A 14915-nucleotide genomic window follows, 5' to 3' on the forward strand; every position below is an offset into this window, starting at 1 on the left:
ACATTATGATACACAAAATAAAACAAATTAGAGAATGCGCTATGCTTTAAATACAGAGATGATCCTCAACAATGAGCCCACATCTAACAAATACTGTAGATAATAGTCATTATGTTAAGTAGAACGTAGGTTAAAAAAATTGTTTTAATTTTATATAGAATGTTTAAAACGACGTTTTTTCAAACTTCCTAAAGTGCTTTTCAGATCTCAAAAAGGAAACTGAATTCTATACAGCTGAACCAGGTTACACGCTAAGTTACAGCCCGTGTGAAACACGACTTCTTCGGAATCAATAGACCAAATCTTGTTTACCGTGGAAGAGAAAAGAGAAACCTTGTATATAACTACTAAACGCTCAACGAGATATTGTCGAATAAACTCCAGTACGGTGACTGATAGAAGATATACTGGCCAGTAGCCGGCTGGGGTCCTTAAAAATATAGCAGGGGTTTACCCAGTTCCGAAGGTGTAAACAAACCCATCGCCACTGCAGAAGGTAAACAATGAACCTGCAACGAGGGTGAGGGGCCGGTTTTTGCCAACTACAGTCTCAGAGGCCCGGGAAAGGGAAACAAGAGGGAAATACAGCGTACACCAGACACTTCGCAGAAATCACGGGCTCCAGGTTTCACTACCGAGTTATCAATGCTGCGGGTCCCCCAGGGCAGTGGGCAAAGAGAAAAACAGTCACGCGGTCAGCAAGGACCGAGCAGGTCCGGCTTCGGCGCTGGGGGACGGGGAGGGCAGGATGTGGTCGCTCTTCCCTCAGACGTCCTCCGGCAACCTAAATAACAGCCTCTACCTCCCTCCGGCCGCCCCTGGGATTCAGCTGCTCGAGCCCCGGGACAGGAGAACAACGCTCTCCCGCGGGTCTAGAGAACCCAGAGGGTCGGCGACTCCGCCGAGTCCCGCTCGGTGCTCCCCGCAGCACCCAGAGGCCCGGAGAAGGGCTCGGAGCGAGGAAAGCGGGCACCGGGAAGGGGGATGGGTCCGGGGAGACTGCCCCCGGCTCGGCTCCCGCGGGCCGGCAGGCGGGGCTCGGGCTCTGCCTCCCGCACCCCCGCGGGTCCCGTGCGGGGCCGGACCCTGCCCACGGCCCCGAGCCCCCGGCTCCTCCCCACTAGGATGCCCTCGCCGGCGCCCGCGGCGCCCCGCGTTACCTCGGGTCAGATCCAGCGGGACGTTCTCCTCGCCGCTGTCATTCCGCCCTGCGCGAAACAGACACATAGCCCCAATTAGGATTCGCTCCCAGGCCAGCGGAGGCAGCCCTGGCTCCGGCCAGCGCCCCGGCTCGTTCCCCCCGCCCATGACCAAGGGTAGGCAAGTGCCAGGGGTGGCGGTTGCCCGGCGGCGAGGGGTGAGGGCCGCAGCGGACTTACCTCGTATTCGGAGGTTCTTCAGCGAGCGGCCGCGGCCGACCGCCGCCATATTGACGGGTTTCAGTCACAACACCGGAAACCTCGCCCAATCGCGCGAGAACCCCTTCCCCTCCCCTCGCGCCGCGCCCGCCCCCCGCGGCGGCTGGCGGCTGGCGGCGGGTGGTGCCGGCTTAGCCCGGGGCGCGGAGGGGGTGCGGTGCCAAGTCGGGATCTTGATGGAGTCTGCGGAGCGCGCGCTCGCGCGCCCGCCCGTCCCGGAGGCGGAGGGCGCGGCGACGCGCTCGGCCCTCCGGGAGCACGTCCGCCAGGAGGGGGGCATTTCCCACGAGGGGAATCCCATTGATGCGAGTTTGCAGCGTGGAGGATGCTTCCCCTCCAGCCGCCGCGGAAACCGTAGTCAAAACCGACACGAAGTGGAAGGAGGCCTTCATGCGCCAGGCTGGCCACCTGCTGAAACCATCCTGCATGATTGTTTTCAAGTCCTGAGATAGCCCTCCTTCCTTATTCGTCAATTAAAACGATTTTATTAAAACAACAACAACAAAAATACAAAACACTGCGCAGTTGTAACGTAACTAAATCCCGCCTAGAGTCGCTTTGCTCCAACCAAGTTAACACGTAACAAAGTTTATTTTCCAGCCTCACTGACCACCGTGCTAAGCAGCCTTGCACTTGATCTTCAAAGCCACACTCAGCCAGGCTGGCTTCTCTAAGTGGAAGTAGTCGGGTGGAAGTTTTGCTTTTGACCGCTTGTAGTAGGGACCCGAGAACGGGGTGAAAAGTCGGGAGTGCCGGGCGGTGGTCCCTGGCGGTGGGTGGGATTGTTCCCGCGCACGCGCGGGGGCCTGGAGGCCCGAGGAGAGGGTTTCCTCTCTGCCTGGAAAGAGAAGCTGCTACAGCCTCTGTCTGGGTTTTCCCCTCTATGTAGCTCCTGAAACAATGGGCAATGTGGATGTTGTGGATTAATATTTTTTATAGACGAACCTAACAAGTATTAAGTGTAGAGACTTTAATCAATATATATACACCTGGCCCCTGACCCAGCAACTTTCTCTTAAACTAGATTAACTTTGAAGAGAGGGGTGAGCGTTTTGTCGCCTCCTGTTCCTCAACACTTGTCTTTCTATATTCCATGAGACTGGAGGTTAATTAACAGTGGAGATCTTGCCTTAACCTGTCTCATCCCGGCTACTAGTTAATGCAGTGCCCAGCATAAATAAGTGTTCAATAAATAATGAGGTAGCTGAGTAAATGCCCTGGATTCCTTCTTTGTTTCAATGTTCTTTCTGCTGTTTAAATAAAAAAAAAAAAAAGCTATTTGGAGATATCAATTGCAGTCGTTAAAAATAGGGAACAATTGGAAACACTTAAATAACCAAAGTAGGGATTATGCAAATTATTGCAGCCATTAAAAATGACGATGCAGGTCTAGTTTATAGGAAATACTGTTCATGATATTAAATCAAGCAAGAAATTACAAAGTTCCCTTTTTTTATAAACACTTAAAGTACATAACAAATTTAAAGTATAACTTTATAAAATATCTTACATGTCTATGTATGGAGAGAAAAATCTGAGATGTACCTCAAAATGTTAACTTGTTTTTTCTCCTTAAATTGTGGAATTACACATACAGTTTTTGTTCTCGTTTGTCTGTACTTTTAAAATGTCCTATAATTAATACATATCAATTGTAAAATAAGTAAAAACTTTAACGAGAAAACTAAAAGCAGCATGGGGTAGCATCATCAAGAAAATAAAAGAGGAACACTGCTTCCTTAGGATACTGTTCTCTGTATATTCCAGGTCCTTTTCTTAGGAGAGCTGCAATCAGTATCTGCTGCTGATACTGCTCTTAGATTCAAGAAGGCAACACAATTAGAGTGCTTTTTAAAAATGTCCTCTGACATTACCAAGCAGTTACAGCCTAAGGCAAAAATCACAAAACTTGAGGTCTGGATAGGACATTAAATTTTTGTATTTCATCTCTTCATGTATCACATTTCACCATTTTAGAAAAGTAGAAAATCTGTCAATGAAAATTCTACCAGATTCTTAGAATGGTTTCAATTTTCAACCAACCCCTTTTACCCTATTTCTGAAATTCCTATCTATTCTGAATTAACCCTTTCCCAGTACAATTTAACTTCATTTTCTTTTTCAGTCTTCGTGAAAACTGAGAACAACCGATCCACTTTTAAAGTACTTAGGGTACAGGAGAGCCTGAATCTAATAGTCTTTCATCTTTATAACTATATGCTCCTATTTAAAGATCATTATTCAATTACTCCATCTCTTTCAGGAGAAAAAAAATCATCTTTCTCCAAGACTTACATCTTACAGTGAAACTAGTTTTTTCCTCTGTTACTATCCCAGTCATTTGACTGGCTGTGATCTCCATGTTTGTTCTTAAGGTGAATGGCATTTCTGGTAAAAAGAACACGTTCTTAGTGTTTGCAAGAGACTTTCAACTAGGAAGCAGGAGTTTCGGTAAATTTTAGTAAGGAACACATTTTACAATGTTATGTTTGCTTTTTAAACCATAACACTACATTATCGATCTTAGTCAGCTTGTTGTTAAAATCTCTAAGCTATTTTCTAAACTTGCCAATAGCTAGCCATTCCTCTTTTTGAAACTTGTTTTTCTTCCCTGTTTATTTTAGCCCACTCCTCTGTCTTACTCATTTTGTTCACTTCTTACTACTTCTCCAATTTTCCAGGTCATTTTGGTTCTAATCTGGTCATTGAGAATGTGACTTCCTCTTCTTAGTTTTCATTTCCCAATTAAGTTTCATTTACTGTGTGAGTGTTTTTTCTCATAGTATTAGTCATTGATAAAAAGTATTATATGAGATTAGGTCCAGGACCACACCTCTAAAAGATAACTGCTTGTTTTGGAAGATACAATGACTTCATTGATAGTCACTCTGGGTTCTATTCCCTATCCAATTACATACAGTTAATAATTCTAGTTTATACACCAAATTATATGTTTCAGATACACCGATAACATTGAAGAGAAACAAAGCCTTGCCAAAATCTTTGTTCCCTTTATCTATCTGCCTTATTACATAGGCCATACGAAGATAAAGCAAGTCAAAGACCACAACATTTGGTCAGTCTATTTTTTGGTAATTTCTCTTCTTAGTTAAACCACACATTTAACATCTAGATAAAGGCCATTAAAATGACAGGCAATAGACTAAATTAAACATATTATAATCCTACACAGGGTAAATTATGAAGATTCAGCCTTGGTCACAGCACAAAGTTGCCTCTTAGTATTGTTCCTTTAAATTTTAATCTCTGTCCCAAAATCTCGTGTAAATTTAATTTTTAAAAATTCTGTAAGATATAAAGGCCCTCAATGAAAACAGCTTTAAATGAAGTATAAGCATATGTTTGTGAAAGAAGATGCACAAATTCATAAAATCTGGAAGGGTATGCACTAAAATTTCAACAGTGATTATCTCTGGTTGGTAGAAATTTGAGTGATTTTATCTTTTATTTTTCTCATTTTAATTGTTCTAAAACAAATTTTTACTTGTGAAAAAAATTTTTAAGGAAAACTGTTTTAGAGAAATTTTGTTGGCTACCCTAAACCACAATTATAAACATTTGATTATAATAATTTGTTAAGCAGTGGACCTATCAAAATGTATGTATAAACAAACAAATCATTTAAAAAGTGCATTTGTGCACATACTCCAATACATGTGTATTAACTTTCTTATTTACTAGAATATAAAACATAAAGATGAAATTAAAATGGTTCAAAGTCATTTTTTATGTTGCTTTACTAGTGGCAAAAACAAAAGCAAAGGAGCTGAATATACTTCATTATTTTAAAAATCTGTTGTTAAAATCTTTGTGGTACAGCAGTTCAAAAGTCCAATTCTAAGAGTTTATTTGGATATTGAGTTTTAGTGGCTGGAATCACAAAATACAAAGTTAAAAGTGGAAGAATTACTCTGTTGGCTGCAGTTTCTAAATCATAACACTCATTTTTCAAATCCATCCAAACTCCATCCATTCAAAAAAATTTTTTAATGTAATTTGGCTACTAAATGTCCATCTTCCCTAGTGTCAATTCATTTTCATAGCAAACTGGAAGGCATAACATTTAGAAATGTTTAGCAAATGATCTCAAAACGGTTTTGAAACTCTTAATCTGAAAGATTCTAAGCATGTTAGAAACTCTGTTTCCATGATTTTTAAGTGTAGATATAAAACTTTATGTAGATGACACATTTATATTTTTGTTTTCAGAAAAAACCCCACAAAACTATGGAAGTGTTTCCAAATGCCTATGCTCTCTTCCTAGCACAAATCTCTCTGAAAATTAATAACTTTCTTAGCTATTGTTATATTTACCTTGAAGGGAAAGTTTAGATTTAATATTTTTAAAAAATTTCTGTTAAGATACAGTGCTACTGGAAATCATCAGCCATCATGAAAAAGTTTGGCACTAAATAAATATCAGACATCTGCATGGTACAAAAGATTTTCACAGTCACTCCTCATTTCAAAGTGTGTGAAAACTAAACTGCATTTTTCTATTCTTCTGTGAATCCCTTTTAAATTCTCATTTAGAACAACTGCTTTGTTGATTTTTTTCATAAAACATTGTTTTTATTAAGGAAGTTGTTTACTGATAAGAATATATATTCTTTGATACACCTTTACTTTGGTCGTGCAGAAAAAGAGTAGTTATTGGTGTATTTTACCACTGAACAGAATTTAGCAAACACCATAAACTGAGACGTGTAGAAACATTTATGCTTCCATCCAGCTGCACTGAAAAGCTTCCATAATGCCTATTTGTTCAAGTACTTTTTTCTTCAAGTCTTCAGTTTGTTTGTTTTTTCTTTTCCTTTTTCTGTTTTGGTTGATCAATGGGACTGCATTTTAGTTTTGTCAACAAATTGTTTTCTTTGCGTGTTTTCTAAGCTATTTTTTTTTACCATAGCAGGAAATGCCACTATATTCCCCACTGGTATGGACCTCTTTGTTGACAAAAAGAAGGGTCTTTCTGCAAAGCAATGAATTCAATACTGCATGGCTTCTAACGTTACAGGAAACAATTATTTTCATAATATCTTCAATTAACTGCATAAGATTTTTAAATATTTTGCTAATCAGATAGCTTTATACTATCATTAGCTAACATCCTAAGGAAGAGTATACACTTAGAGTTAAATAATATTAAAGGATAATGTGCATAAATTTATATTTCACATAATCTTAATAATTTCAATATTTTTAAATGTTGGCTGACATCGTGACATCTGATTACATTATCATTGCTTTTTTCTTGTAATGACGTTGTTAAAGTGCTAATATCAGGAATAAGAATATCTGATCTTCCATATTTTAAAATCTTGTGCTTGTGCTTTCATTCTTTGTGTTACATACACATAGTTCCTTTGCAAGATTCTTTATAAACCATGTATCCACTTTGTTAAAGATAGTTTAAAATATACTCCTTAAATCCAATTATCTGGATGTGATATATGGACATATGCCCAAGTGAAAAGACTTCCTAGGCGAGTGTTGTGAGTTCCCCTGAGTTGCAGAACCCCCAGTTTTCCCTCAGGATACCTTACATGACTCATGCCAATATAACCTACTAATCAAATGATAGGTTGATTGTTAATCTGTATAATAAATATCAATAGCTTAATTTATTCTTTTCTTTTCTTTTTCTTTTTCTTTTTGGCTAAAATAAATCTCCAAAACTTCTCTACCAAAAAACCAAAAACCTAACACTGTACTAAAATTAGAACAACACTGAACAAATAGAAAACTGGAAACGCCCAGCTATCTAGAGGACAAATGCCAATAGTATACCTGGGCTTTGAAGGTTAAGCAACTACCAGAAGGTAGAAAAGCAGAACATGACACTTCTGCGTTAAACTCAGTATCCTAGAAGTGGACCGAAGTGGACCCAGGTTGGTAGTGCCCCCTGGCTTCCAGAATTAGCAATTACAAATCCTTTCTGGAGAAAAATACCCACTACATAACTCCTAGGCTCTACACATTTAAGATCAAACAAATAAAAGTTCATGGTCAAAGATCATTAAACTCATAGGAAAAATTCACCATGAGTAAGAATCAATAGAAATAAAAATCAGCAGAATTATAGCCCATGGACTTCAGATATCATGATCAGAAGCAGAATATAAAAAGATATCTTGATAGATAGATAGATAAATAGTTAATTTTTTTTAACGAACAATTTCTGATTCCATCCATGATGGAGAATAGGTATTGGATTTACTTTCCCACAATAAACAACTATTAATCTAGACAAAATATATGAACGACCGTTTTTAGGCATTGGACAATAGATAGTGTGGATCATGACCTTGAGATATAAGAAACAAATAGGGTGAACTCAACATTCTCTCTGGCTTTTTGCCCAAGGGCACCTTTCAAAATAAAACACAAAGCTGTGGAAAACAAATAGAGAGCAGTAGTCTCACTGAATAGAGGAAAGAAAGATTAAAGTGAAGATTAAAGATTAAAGAACCAAGTGAAAATTCTAGAAATGAAAAATACAATATTAAAATTGTAAAAGTCCATTAGATGATGACATATTGAACACTAAAAAAGAAAGGAATTTGAAGACCAATAGAATGACTAGATAAGAAAAAGAAAGAAAGAAAGAAAGAAAGGAAGGAAGGAAGGAAGGAAGGAAGAGCAAGCCTCTGTGATCCATATTGAAAAAATAAAGGAAGTTTAATAATCTAATCTGGTTGTTATAGACACTAAATAAATTTTGTCCACCACTCACTCACACAAAAAGGCCCCTCATTATTGGCAAGTTGGATAGCTATAGAGTGGCCTGTGCTCCATCTATTTCCCATCATAAATGGCTGACGTTACAGATGGACCCCATGGGTCAAATCTGGCCCATAGTAATTTGGGATAATAATTAGGATAAACTGTTTGGTCTGAATAGTGCTTTTAAGAAAACTTGAATCAGCAGTAAAAAAAAAAAAAAAAAAAAAAAAAGTAGGAATTATATATATAAACCTTGATATCGCTTCTTTTGAAAAATTGGAGACTCTACCGACACCAGGCCCATAATCCATCAGATTTGAGTCATATATCGGTAGGGCCTAAGTGGGAAACAAATGGCAAACTCAAACTGGGGAATTTGAGGAAGGCTTAATAAAGAGATTGATTACACATGTGTGGACAGTGTGTTGGGAAACCACAGTGTAAAGAGCAATAGCCTGGAACCGGTATAACCTCAGGGAGCGATTGCAATCTCAGAGGAAGCAGAGGGAGAAGCATTGGAACCAGAGAGGCAGCACAATGGAGAAGGCTGTCTGGCAGAGCTGTGACTGTGGGTGAAGGACACAGCTAGCTCATGACAATGCCTCAGGGAGGAAGCCAGACGAATAAATATCCAAACCTCACTCTCTGTCTGTGTCTGGTAGTGCTCCTCAATGGCCAAATGAAACCGGAAGCTATAAGTCAAGGGAGCCTCTTGAGTCAGCCCATAAAGTGTAGTCCTGAGGGGCACAGAGCAGGGTGGAAAGGATTGGAGGGGGCATCTCGAGGGCCAAGCAGGAGATATCCAGTATAATTAGCAACTGACTCCTGTAGACAGAGCTTATATTCTACTGTTTGCCACAGTCCCTACCATTCTCTATTATCCCCACATCAAAGATGAGTATCAGTTGCCAGTGATCATCACATTGGCACTATGGTGTTTCTTATAGGACAGAACCTTTGCTCTATGTCTCTATCAAAAGTGAGCAAGGAAAGATAGAAGACCAAATTCTTCAAGGAAACTGAGAATATATATATATATATATATATTCCTTGTAGAAGAGAAATATTACTATGTGTTTAATATATAAACAAAATATATCTTTGTCTTTCATATAAATATATATAACTAAATATATATATGTGTGTGTGTATATATATATATATATATATATACACATATACACACATACATACCTTGCCTGCTTTACTGACAAGGTTAGGTCCCCTTTTGTTAGTAGCACTCTGATTTTTGTATTGGGAAATTATCTTGAGTATAGTCTTGCTTGAGAGGATAATTCTAGGTGACTCTCTTTCACTTGGGAGCCAAAGCATTAGGAGCCTCCCTGCCCCCACCACGTGGGCTGGCACATGAATTAACCAGTCAATGGAGTTCTCTCTCTAGGGACTTTGATTCACGAGTGAGTTATGTAAAGGCAATAGTTAATTTCTGTTGCTTGTAGCCAAGAACTCTGAATCTTTATCTAAACTTCAGTAGGAATACCGTTAATAAGTTGGTGTTTAAACATGCTTTTTGACACTTGCAAAACTCTTCTAATTCAATAGATTGTGGAGACAGAGAGGAATTGCTACATGCAGATGAACCCCCAGAGACAAGAGGTGCCTCTTGCACATCCATTATTTTACCAAATTTGCAGTTAAAGCTGAAGATTGTGACTATGCCCCAGCCTACTCTAAGAGAACATATACACAGCTTAATATATATATATTTTTTGCGGTACGCGGACCTCTCACTGCTGTGGCCTCTCCCGTTGCGGAGCACAGGCTCCGGACGCGCAGGCTCAGCGGCCAAGGCTCACGGGCCCAGCCACTCCGCGGCATGTAGGATCTTCCCAGACCAGGGCACGAACCCGCGTCCCCTGCATCGGCAGGCGTACTCTCAACCACTGGGCCACCAGGGAAGCCCCTAATATTTTCCTCAATGAAACAGGGTGAAAACTGTCACTGAATTAGAAAACAGATGTTTCTATTATGAAAACCAGGATGACTGTCTCCCTAAGAGTTGCAGGAAATATCAAATAAAAAATGATGTCCACACTGTAACCTGAAACTCAGATGCAGGAACTGGACCTGGCTCAGACATTGGGTTTATTTATTATTATTTTATTTTTGTTTATTGTGTTTAATCTTAAGTGTTTCTATATTACTCTCAAATATCAGCTGGTAAATAACTGGGAGTCAGAGCAAGTTTGCCATCATTAAAATAATGCTCATCTCAACAGAATTCCATTCAGTTGACATGTTCAAAACGTATAATAGCAAACAAGCAAGCAAGGTGATAATGATAAAATTAACATGGGTCAGGAACTTCCCTGGTGGTCCAGTGGTAAAGAATCCACCTTCCATTGCAGGGGACACGGGTTCAATCCCTGGTTGGGGAACTGAGATTCCACATGCCTCGGGGCAACTAAGCCCGCGCGTCACAACTATTGAGCTCGCGCACCTCAATCAGAGAGCATGTGTGCCACAAACTACGGAGCCCACGCACTCTGGAGCCTGCGCCCCACAACTAGAGAGAGAAAACCCGCACGCCACAACTGGAGAGAAGCCCGAGCAGACTGCGTGCCGTGATGAAAAGATCCTGCATGCCTCAACAAAGACCCCATGTGCCACAAGTAAGACCTGACGCAGCCAAAAGAAATAAGGAAAATAAATAATAAATAAAATAATATTAAAAAAAGATAAAAAAGTTAATATGGGTCAGACACTGTACTAAATGCTTAAGTACATAGTTTCAATTAATTTTCACAGCACTGTAAAGTACGTACTTTCATATTTTATAAATGAAGATCCTGAGTCTTAGCAAAGTTTAGATTCTTATCCAAGGTTATGTAACTTAGCTGATAATCTCAAGCAGGAGGCAGAAGAAATGACATACGTAGTCACTAAAATAAACCCTTAAGTATGTGGCATAATTGTGACAAGCATCAGCATGTATTTCAAAATAAGTCATAATAATAATGTGATAATATTTGAGTCCTTATGATGTGTCCAGAACAATGCTTAGCATTTCACAGATGTAATGACACATAATTTGCCAGGGAAAAAAATTGTAATTTGCAGTCTATTTCTGTCCAATCCTCCATCTTTTTACCTTTTTCTCCCAACTGGATCCTTCCCATCTGGTTTTGAATAAGCTCAAGTCTTTTCTCTCTTAGAAACAATCTATTCCCCAGAACAAAATAATAAAGCCCTTTCTTCACTTTATTTTCCCATCTGGCTATTACTTATATCATTTTCCTTACTTTTGCAGTAAAATTTCTGGAAAGAGGTGTCCATTATGTCTGTCTCAATTTTCTAACCTTCCATTCACCTCTCAGTCCATTTGTGGACATGGGATGCTAACCTCCTTCAAGGAAGTACTCGCTGCCCAGCTGAGGGGAATGTGGTCTGCAGACTGCCTCAAACTGTCTGCTTCTTCAGGGTCTGCCTCAGACTCAGTGTCATCTTGCACAAGGTCATGCCCTTCCAAGGGTGGCCCACGTATGGTGATGAGTGAGGTAAAAGGACTGGCCATTTTGGCCTGGGTAGAGTTTATTCCGAAGGCCCCCATCTGGTTGGCTGAGGATGTTGGGCTTGGATCCCAGTTTAACTGCTTTCTCTGCTCAGTCATATTTCTCTCCCTTCCTTCAACAGATGTTCATCCCTAATAGATACTCCAAACTCTATCCCAGAATCTGCTTCCTAACGCAGGGCACCATTGCAGTCAGCTTGGGCTTGATTGCTTCAGTCTTTCTAAGGTCACCTATTATCCACATGTTGATAAATCGAACTGGCATTTCTCAGCCATCAATTTACTCAACCTCTTATGGCATTTGAAACACCAATTAAGGAAAAATTACAGTGGCAGCCTACTGGATTAACACATTCTTTGCAGGCATCACTTATATTTTCATTGTCAAATATATAATAAAAGGCTTCAAATACCATGTAAAGTATAGGAGTATAAAACAAGTAAGACAGAGTCTTTATTTTGGGGACCTCTGTTTAATGATGAGTCATTGGACACTGAGAATGAATGAGCAGAAGCAGAGAAACTTCTGGTTTTGAGCTTGGGCAAATGGACGATACATTTGTCACTGAGATAGAATCTACAAGAGGGATCATCAACGGAAAGGGGGAAGAGAATGAGCTCAGTTTTGAGTCACGTGAGTTAGAGGTACTTGTGGGATATCCACATAGAGCTGACTTGAGAGTAATTGCAGCAGAGATCAGACTGCAGCAAGTTGAAGATTGAATATAACTTAAGACTGTGGCAGAGGGTGAATAGAGGCCAGGGATTCCCAAACCTGGCTAAGCATTAAACTCATATTTAGAGTTAATCAAAAATTGATGGAAACCAGCAAGTTTCTACTGTGTAGCACAAGGAACTATACTCAATATTTTATAATAACCTATAAGGGAAAAGAATCAGAAAAATAGATAGATTATATATATGTAAAACCGAATCACTTTGCTGTATACCTGAAACTAACACAACATTATAAATCAACTATACTTCAATTAAAAATAATGATTGAGGGCTTCCCTGGTGGTGCAGTGGTTGAGAGTCCGCCTGCCGATGCAGGGGACACGGGTTCGTGCCCCGGTCCGGGAAGATCCCACACGCCGCGGAGCAGCTGGGCCCGTGAGCCATGGCCACTGAACCTGCGCGTCCGGAGCCTGTGCTCCGCGGCAGGAGAGGCCACAACAGTGAGAGGCCTGCGTACCGCAAAAAAAAAATAATAATAAAATAAAATAATAATAATAATGATTGAAAAGTTTCTTCCCCAGAGATTCTGATTCAGTTGATTTGAGGAGGATGTGTATTTTTACAAACTCTCCAGCGCTACTGTGTTCAGTGCAGGTCCTCTGGAAAGCAAACACCAAGATGGAGTGAAAGTGTAGTAATTTTCTGTGTGTGGGGGGAGGGTGGCACAAATATATGTGTCAGAGGAAATGGGAGGGAGGTGGGGAAGGCTGGAGGAGCCATCTGGCAGCAGCAGCGCAAGTCTGACCTCATGAAGGGAGGAAGGGGAGATGATTGGGTAGAAGCATCTCAGAGTGCTATGTGGGATAAGGAAGGGTTAGCCAGGCTGCTGGAAGCTTATGTATCTTTCAGGAACAGGCCTGCCATGCTCAATTGCTGGCTACACAGGAACAGTCTGTGGGAAACGTGGCATTGGCACAACTGTGGGGATGGATTTCAGAGTGCAGAAGCTGGGGTCTTTGGTTAATTAAGCTCTCCGTGGTTGAAAGTCTGTGAGGCACGTTCTCCTGGCTGCCACATATACCCTACTTTTTTTTTTTTTTTGGCCACACCGGGCGGCATGTAGGGGTCTTAGTTCCCCAACCAGGAATTGAACCTGTGCCCCATGCAGTGGAAGCATGGGAGCCCTAACCACTGGACCACCAGGGAATTCCATATACCCTACTATTTTAAGACAATGAGATGAGGAAAGGAAGATAGAAATGGGCTGTAGTTAGAGAGGTATTTGGATTCGAGGCAAGGTTTCCTGCTGTTTTTCAAATAGGAAAGACTTCGGTATGTTTGTAAGCCTAGAAGAGGGAATCTGCAGAATGGAAGATGTTAAAGATAGAAAAGAGGAAGGGAAGGAGGGAGAGAGGGCTGGGGAAGAGGTGCAAGAGGGAGGTTGAGAATGAATTAATTGTGGAGGAAGAAGACTCCAGAGAAGGTAGAAAGACGTGAGATAACAGGTTGTGGCTTTGACTCTAAGCAGTGACATCTTATTTTCTGGGATAGTGTCTGGATAGGGTTAAGGTTGAATGTTGTAGGAAGTTAAAGGGAACTGCACTTGGTTATCTCAATTTCTACCACAAAACAGGAGGCAAAGTATCAAGGGCACCAGTGGTGGAAGGTTTCGTCTTGAACAGGAGGTACCACCCCATCCGCTGAGGCGGAAATCAAAAGAGGTAAAAATGGGCTCAAAGACTCATAGATTTGGGATCAAGTTACAGGACAGAAGGGCTGATGGCCGTGATTTCTTGATAAGTAGGAGGCAAAGTTATCTGCTGAAGGTATTATTTATTTGTCCCTCTTCTCACACGACAAAATTCCTCACATAAAACCATAATAGAAATAATATTTAGTATATTAAAATTAATACTTCAGATATTTCTTTTATATTAAGATGATTGTCTATCATATAAATCTTTCATAAACATGTGTCTGTTTCTTGGTGTATAAACCATAACTCTGAAAGATACTCTTGATATGATTTAGAATTTTAAAAACTGACATTGGGGCTTCCCTGGTGGCGCAGTGGTTGAGAGTCCGCCTGCCGATGCAGGGGACACGGGTTCGTGCCCCGGTCCGGGAGGATCCCACATGCTGCGGAGCGGCTGGGCCCGTGAGCCATGGCCGCTGAGCCTGCGCGTCCGGAGCCTGTGCTCCGCAACGGAAGAGGCCACAACAGTGAGAGGCCCGCGTACAGCAAACAAACAAACAAACAAACAAAAAAACCCCAAAACTGACATTGTATTGAGTTTATACCATTCTCAATCAGAAGATAAAATTACTGGAAACATAATGTCAGTGTATGTTGTATATTTGTTACCAAATGTAACAAACAAAAACCACTTCTGGATGCTGTAATTTTATCTAGTATTAAAATAAATTCATCACGTGAGCAAATACTGGCTCTCCCTATCAAAAAGTAGACATCAAAATATTTCATAATTGGAGGGGGTCTTTGAGATTAGTGGCTTCTAATTTGGGGGCCTCAGACCCCC

The sequence above is a fragment of the Phocoena phocoena genome, chromosome 3, assembly GCF_963924675.1.
Source record: "Phocoena phocoena chromosome 3, mPhoPho1.1, whole genome shotgun sequence".
NCBI classification, from domain to species: Eukaryota; Metazoa; Chordata; class Mammalia; order Artiodactyla; family Phocoenidae; genus Phocoena; species Phocoena phocoena.